Raw genomic sequence first — 7,500 nt, 5'->3', positions numbered from 1 at the left:
ACACTGTCATTAAAAGTCAAAGCCAAGGGTTGAGCAGAGCTATAATCGTCTCGAATGACTGTTCATGTCCGTGGCTGTTTAACCTCGGCTCTTGTTCACTGTGTGTGTGTGTGTGAGTGTGTGTGTGTGTGTGTGTGTGTGTGTTCACTGTCTAAAGTTGGTTGGGTTTTGGGTTGTTTTGATGACATTTTCTTTTGTCTGTGACTTTTGAAACTTTGCCGCTTTTGACATTTCCATTCAGGGCCTGTTCACACCAGCCCTTACTCAGAGATGAAGATGCAGGTGACAAGTGATGAAGACGTGTGTGTGTGTGTGTGTGTGTGTGTGTACGTGGTGACAAGCTCAGAGAAGTGTGAAATGGCATGTTAGTCTTCCTCACTGCACCCGAAACAAACAACAAAACAGGACTGTCTGCGATTCACCTCTCGCGCTGCCTCAGTCTTCCCAGCCGCAAGCCGTGCTATCTCCTCATCTCTCTCTCTCTCTCTATCATCTCTCTCTCTCTATTCATCTCTCTCTCTCTCTCTCTCTCATCTCTCTCTCTCTCTCTCTCTCCTCATCTCTCTCTCTATCATCTCTCTCTCTCTCTCTCTCTCTCTCTCCTCATCTCTCTCTCTCTCTCCTCATCTCTCTCTCACTCACTCTCTCTCTCCTCATCTCTCTCTCTCACTCACTCTCTCTCTCTCCTCATCTCTCTCTCTATCTCCTCATCTCTCCTCCCGGAGATTCACAGATTTTCACACATTTGTGCGATTCTCAGCTAGACGGAGATAGAAGCCCCATGGTATTATTTATATCCCCAATCCACTCGCTGTCACACACACACACACACACACACACACACACACACACACACACACACACACACACACACACACACACACACACACACACACAGAGAGACAAACCTGTGTTATCTCACTGTTTCCGCCGCTCCCAGGATTATGCTCACGCAAAAAAAAACAAGAAAAGACCGGAGCAGAGATCCTGAGATAGTGGCAGAAAGACACCGACGGAAGAAAAACACTGACAAGAATTTGTTGGAACGCTGCACAGGAACGTACCGTGGCATTGACTTAAGGACACACACCCCTTTTTCTTCTGAAAAGAAGGAGGCTCTGGAAGTTTTCTCTCTCAAGATGGCAGCCTAAGGTTGTCTATGCTAAAAATGTTCCCATGAAGGTTCCAGCTAAATTATTTCTGATTCGCATCACTCCAGCTCATCCCAGCCCCTTTAGTGAAACCAGAGATATGCTCTATTTGGCTGGGCCTGGGGGATATAAGGCCAAAGCACTGAAGAACAAAGTGATCTTTAGATCAACAATAACACTTCTCTCATTAAAGCAGAGTATTTATACTATAAGTGTATACATGACATGACCGTGATTATTGCTACGAATGCCGCGGCAGGAATTTGGCGTTATTGCTTCTGATCCAAGTCGATAATATTTAATGAATAGTCTGCACCTCCCTACAGTTCATGCCCAACTATGTACAAGGACAGCATTGCAAGCAGTTGGCCCGGGTTCAAGTCCCAGGCCCACCAGAGGGGGTGCTAGTGATCGGAGTCGCCTGCGCTGAGCACCAGAGGGAGAACTAGTGATCGGAGTCGCCTGCGATGAGCACTAGAGGGAGAACTAGTGATCGGAGTCGCCTGCGATGAGCACCAGAGGGAGAACTAGTGATCGGAGTCGCCTGCGCTGAGCACCAGAGGGAGAACTAGTGATCGGAGGAGCTCGCGATGGGCACCAGAGGGAGAACTAGTGATCGGAGGAGCTCGCGATGAGCACCAGAGGGAGAACTAGTGATCGGAGGAGCTCGCGATGGGCACCAGAGGGAGAACTAGTGATCGGAGGAGCTCGCGATGAGCACCAGAGGGGGAACTAGTGATCGGAGTCGCCTGCGCTGAGCACCAGAGGGAGAACTAGTGATCCGAGGTGCCTGCGCTGAGCAGTGCCCTGTTGCCCTGCCGACAGCACAGTGACACTAGGCTCCACCACAGTGGGGGAGGCAACAGTTTTTCTGACCCTCCACAAAACACAGCGCCCCCTACTGCAATGGAATGGGAATAATTACTATGGAAAGAAATCTACTGAAAAAGTGTCCATGGCAACGGTAGATACTATACACTGATAAATCCTTCTGGACCGATCATTTGGTAGCAATAGTGGCGTGGAATCGGTGCCTTTAGACATTGGAGACAAAGACATTGTATCCATGGCAGGTTATGGGTTTTGTTTACTGTTGCTTAGCAAGATAGTTTCAAGAAATAAGGTGGTGGAGGTGAGCTGGAACATTATTCTTCACCTAATGCTGAAATGATTTCCTCCATAACAGCCCAACTGTATAAACTGCATAAAAGCAATGGCAACCCTGGAGTTGTGGCGGCTGCGATTGTAGTTGCATGTTCAGTGCTGCAGAGTTGACATTCCATGAGATGTTCTATTAGAAAGGAACCACACAACTACAGGATGGCCACACAACCTAGACATCTCTTTGACGACAGCCATTGTCCGTTCTTCTTTCTCAGTGCATGGACTGTCAGTGCAGCAGACTCTGAGAGCTTTCTTTTGATATCTTTGCAATTTTAATGAAGTCTCTAAGTTAGCCACCTTGCTGTGATTTGTCACTGACTGCCAATTGAGTTGAATGAAGGCAGCGCCAATGCCGCCCCCCCCCCCCCCCCCCCCCCCCCATCAGTCTATTTTTGTTAGTAATTTGAGTAGTGTAAGAAATTATATTTCTTATGTTTTAAATTGGCAGCTGATATATTTGTAATTTTTATGCTCGCTGCAGGGGTGGGTCTCAGGACTGGAGGCTCAAGGCATCTGTTCAAGCAAACCTTTCCTTTAAAAGTACAGAATAAATACAAATAAATGATATATAATTATTGTAACCACACACACACACACACATCGCAAACATTTCACATTACACAGTGTGAGACTACAACTTTTTTTTGTGGCCCCCTCCCCACGGCCTGCAAACATCAGCATGACTGCAGTCTGTCAGCACTTATGTAGTGTGTGTGTGTGTGTGTGTGTGTGTGTGTGTGTGTGTGTGTGTGTGTGTGTGTGTGTGTGTGTGTGTGTGTGTGTGTGTGTGTGTGTGTGTGTGTGTGTGTGTGTGTGTGTGTGTGTGTGTGTGTCAGGACTTATGTAGTGCTGGCTCGGAGATGAAATTGATATTGGCCGGCCTTGGTGGCCGGACTGCTCTCTGATGGAGTGCCCCCAACCGCGCCTCATGGGCCAGCAGTGCGAGCCGTCAGAGGAACGCACACACACACACACACACACACACACACACAGTGTGAGCCGTCTGAGGAACGGAGCACGTCTAGAGGAGAGAGAGTGGACGAAGTCTCCGTGGTGGCACAGATGCACTGAGCATGACGAGAACAGAGAGGACACACCGCTGGGGTCTGACAAATACACACTGAGCGTGTGCAGAACAAACTGCAGGGTTTATTCCCCTCCTCTCCTCGTGCTCCGCATACTAGGGCACACACCCACACACACACACACACTTGAGTTATATACTAGGGCACACACACTTGGGGGACATACTAGGGCACAAACACACACACTTGGCTGACATAATTATTAGGGCACACACACACACACACACTTAGGTGACGTACTTGGGCACAAACACACACTTGGGGGAAATACTAGGGCACAAACACACACACTTGGCTGACATAATTATTAGGGCACACACACATTTGGCTGACATAATTATTAGGGCACACACACACATACACACTTAGGTGACGTACTTGGGCACAAACACACACTTGGGGGGAAATACTAGGGCACAAATACACACACTTGGGTGACATAATTATTAGGGCACACACACACACATTTGGGGTTAAATACGAGGACACACACTTGGGGTAAATACGAGGACACACACACACACACTTTGGTGACATACTAGGGCGCACACACACACACACACTTTGGTGAGATATTTTTTGGTGATGCATTTGTGGGTAGTATGCATCCTCAGCTATGTAAGTGTAATTTCAGATAAAGTGTTCAGAAATTGCTGTGTGCACTGATGTGTGAGGGGAATGGGAAACGTTAGTGCATTTCTGCTGACCGCATGTGTGTGTGTGGAAACACACTTAAGGCTCCAAAGTTTCCTAGTGCAGATTAAGTGATGAGGATAATGAGGCTCACTGAGAACACACCCTGACCACAGGTGTCAAAGTACACACACACACATACACACACACACACACACACACCCTGACCACAGGTGTCAAAGTACACACACACACACACACACACACACTGACCATGGGTGTCAAAGTGAGGCCTCTAAAACTTCCTGAGGACTAACGTGTAATCCAATTCGGAGTGACACAGGAGACGTAGCAATATTTGGAAGTGACCACCAAAACAAAACAGGCGACGAACTGGTGGACTTGAACTTGTCGCAGGTACCATGAAATACGATGCATGCCCAGATAGCATCTTGTTCATTTATATGGGCTGGGCAGACTCGCAACGTATCACTTATTTACAGGTAAATTATAGGGACGGGTTGAAGTAAACAGGTGGTGAAGTGACATCAGATTTAACCAATCATGCCAAATTAACACAAAAGGTGATATGGTCTGCCCCTATTACTATGAAAGGTGGCACCTTTTTTGTGCCACCAGTTCTGTCCAGCATCTGTCACTGATCTCATCTCTGATTCCCTTACCCCTCCCTGTATTTGCTATAAAAACTGGAGGCATAACCGACCCTCATCAGTCTGATAACCGACAGTCTCTTTGCTTCCTACCAGTCTAAGATCATCTGTCCAGCGTTGACCTTGTGAGTATGTGAGAAGGGGTTGATAATGTTCTATAATAGATCATATAATGGCTATTTTACTTGCGATTAAGATCCTTTGTGTGTGTGTGAAATGTAACCTACATGTGTCAAGGAATTTCTTCAGTTCTTGGCTTACAAAAGAAACAGACTAATAGAATTGTCTGAACATTTTTGTCATTTTTTAAAACACTTCCTACATTTGTTTTCTGGAGGTTTTGACATTGTTCAATAAGACCTCATCACCAATGTGTTGATAGTTTAGTTGTTCAGTTTAGTTTACTGTAAGGTAGCTGAAAAGAATGAAAGTATATATTATTGTCATCCAATATAGGCCAAATAGTTTTTTTTTACAGCCAGCTTGTTAAATTGTTAAGTGTGTTACCGCTGTACCCTAGGTTTATTTCAAGTGTAAGATGCATTTTCTTCAACAAATTTAAATTTGATTGCTTAAACCAGCTTCTGTGTTACACGATGACCATGTAAAATGCTCAGAAGCATATTTTTGTGATTGCATTGGAATGTGTTGGTATTGTTTGTTGGTATTGGTATTGCCATAAATTGTTTATCTCTGAAATGTTCCCCAAGGAGATGAGTGTAAACAGGCTTACTGCACCTGGCCAACTGTACCCAGGAGACTTCCTGAAATCAAACTCAGGAAATGCCACAGCAACATTTTTGGTACAGTGTATTATGTGTAACAATAACCTTAAACTTCCTGATGTGTGAAATTAAGTATTCCTGACTCCTGCCTTTTTTAACACAGACTAGTGGGAACTTTGTTGTCAAAACCACGAAGCAAGTTTGGGAAACTAGCACAAACGGAATTGGAGGGGCCTCTTTAATTATGGAAGAAGACGGGAACCTGGTCATGTACGACTGCACCCACAAACCCCTGTGGGCCAGCGACACTCATGGGAAGGGTGGGCGAACATCCCAGCTCTACTTGACCGATGAAGGGCAACTGCACATATATAATGAAGGAAGATGTATCTGGAGTCGCCCCTCCTGAATGATGTTCATCAAGTTCAAGTTCAAGTTTAAGTGTTTTTATTTGTCACATACAATACATTTAAGTGAAATGTTAAAGGGTCAATGCTCCACACTGTGCAAAAATAAATAAAAATATAAAATAAAATAAATTAGTTAATTTATATAGATAAAATAAAAAATGTAAATAAAATTAAATTTAAAAATAAGGTGTTGAATTAAAATTTTGAATTCAAGTGTCTCACTGCCTGTGGATAAAAACTTCTCTTTCGTCTCTCAGTCCTTGAGTTAAGGCTTCGTAGGCGTCGACCCGACACATTCATCCTACTGTTCCTGATGCACCACACTAAGACCAGATTGGGATTCTAAATAGTTTACTAGTCATCAGCATCAGCACTGATAAATGAAGTTGAATGATTAAGTGACTGTTATGAAATAAAAACCTTAAGATGAATATCTGCAGCTTGTTTTGGTTTTCTAAATGAATGAGGGAGATCTCCATGTCCTAACTAAGGAATCCTGTTTTTAAAGCTAATACTGGGAGGGGTGGAGAGTTCCACAGAACACATGATGCTCCCTGAAATCTATAAAAAAAAGATTTATTTTGATCACCCTCATTTGTCTCTTCTACCTTACTTCCTCATTTTATTTCCTCAAATCTTAGCCCTTCCATGTAACCAACTATCGTGTCAGGCCAAGCATTTTGGTGCATCACCCTTAGAGAAAATAAACAGGACTTGATAAATGACAGTGCATTGAATCATAAAGGTTCTAAAGAGCAAAACCAGAGTGTTCCATAACATTCTAGTTATTTATAGGGATGGAAAAATCAGACCCTCCAGGATTTCGTGATGTCGCGATCGTGCCAATTCACGAGAATTAAATGATTACCCGCAAATTCAGCGCAATGTAGAAATTTTAACACATCACCGCAACTTTCCAGCAAATTTGACAAATCATTGTCGTCTCCCACAACTTTCTCCTACCCTGCAGACACTAGCAGAGTTCTAATCCGTTGTAAACAATGAGAATGGCTACACCAGGCATGGAAATTAAACGCAGTTTTATGTGTAGGCTGAGATATTCATAACATTTTATTCAGTCTTACTTCTTGTCCTTTTGTAGTTCCAACAGGTGCACTTCGTTGTGGATAAGTAAATCCTATGTACTGTTCCCCCTACGTGTTGAGCATAACGTAGCATAACTAGCTATGTTTCTAGATAACTGTCTAACAGCTGTTGCCATTAGCCTGGGTGCCATCCGTTTTGTACGCGCTCCACTGATTGCTGCCTTCTCGCTGAACAAACGGTCTGGGATCCCTCCACCCGCTTTGGTTTTGTTATGACGTCACGTAATGAGCTGAACCATGCGGAACACAGAACTGCCGGCAAGTTTCTTGCATACGAGAGGCACAAGTTGATAAATTAAACTCTTTCCAAAACCAGTTGGTAGCAGGGCGAGAACGTCTCTCCCGGAAAGAGAAGCTTTCAGTGCCTCATTTTGTTACCTCATTTTACTACCTTGGTGTCACGTCCAGACAGCTGTCTTGCGCGAGGTTATTTTTAAGGGTGAGATTATTAAAAAAAACGTTGTTTACGAACGTTCTTTTATGACGTTGGTATGCCGAAAGAACGTAGGTTACTTACGTAGGCGCATATGGAAGGGACCAATCGGCGCTCTCGGC

The 7,500-nt window shown here is 44.4% G+C and overlaps 1 protein-coding gene across 1 annotated transcript in view; it reads left to right on the top strand.

Annotated features, from left to right (window-relative positions):
* LOC308380751 (E3 ubiquitin-protein ligase TRIM35-like) overlaps positions 1–7,500 on the top strand; it is a gene marked incomplete at its 3' end in the record, with an annotated part of 284,739 nt that overhangs the window by 205,829 nt on the left and 71,410 nt on the right. The window lies entirely within an intron of this gene.

This window comes from Sprattus sprattus (genome assembly GCF_963457725.1).
Source record: "Sprattus sprattus genome assembly, chromosome: 19".
Lineage (NCBI taxonomy): Eukaryota > Metazoa > Chordata > Actinopteri > Clupeiformes > Clupeidae > Sprattus > Sprattus sprattus.
The sequence above is the reverse complement of the archived record's forward strand: the minus strand, read 5'-3'. Positions and strand labels throughout refer to the sequence as shown.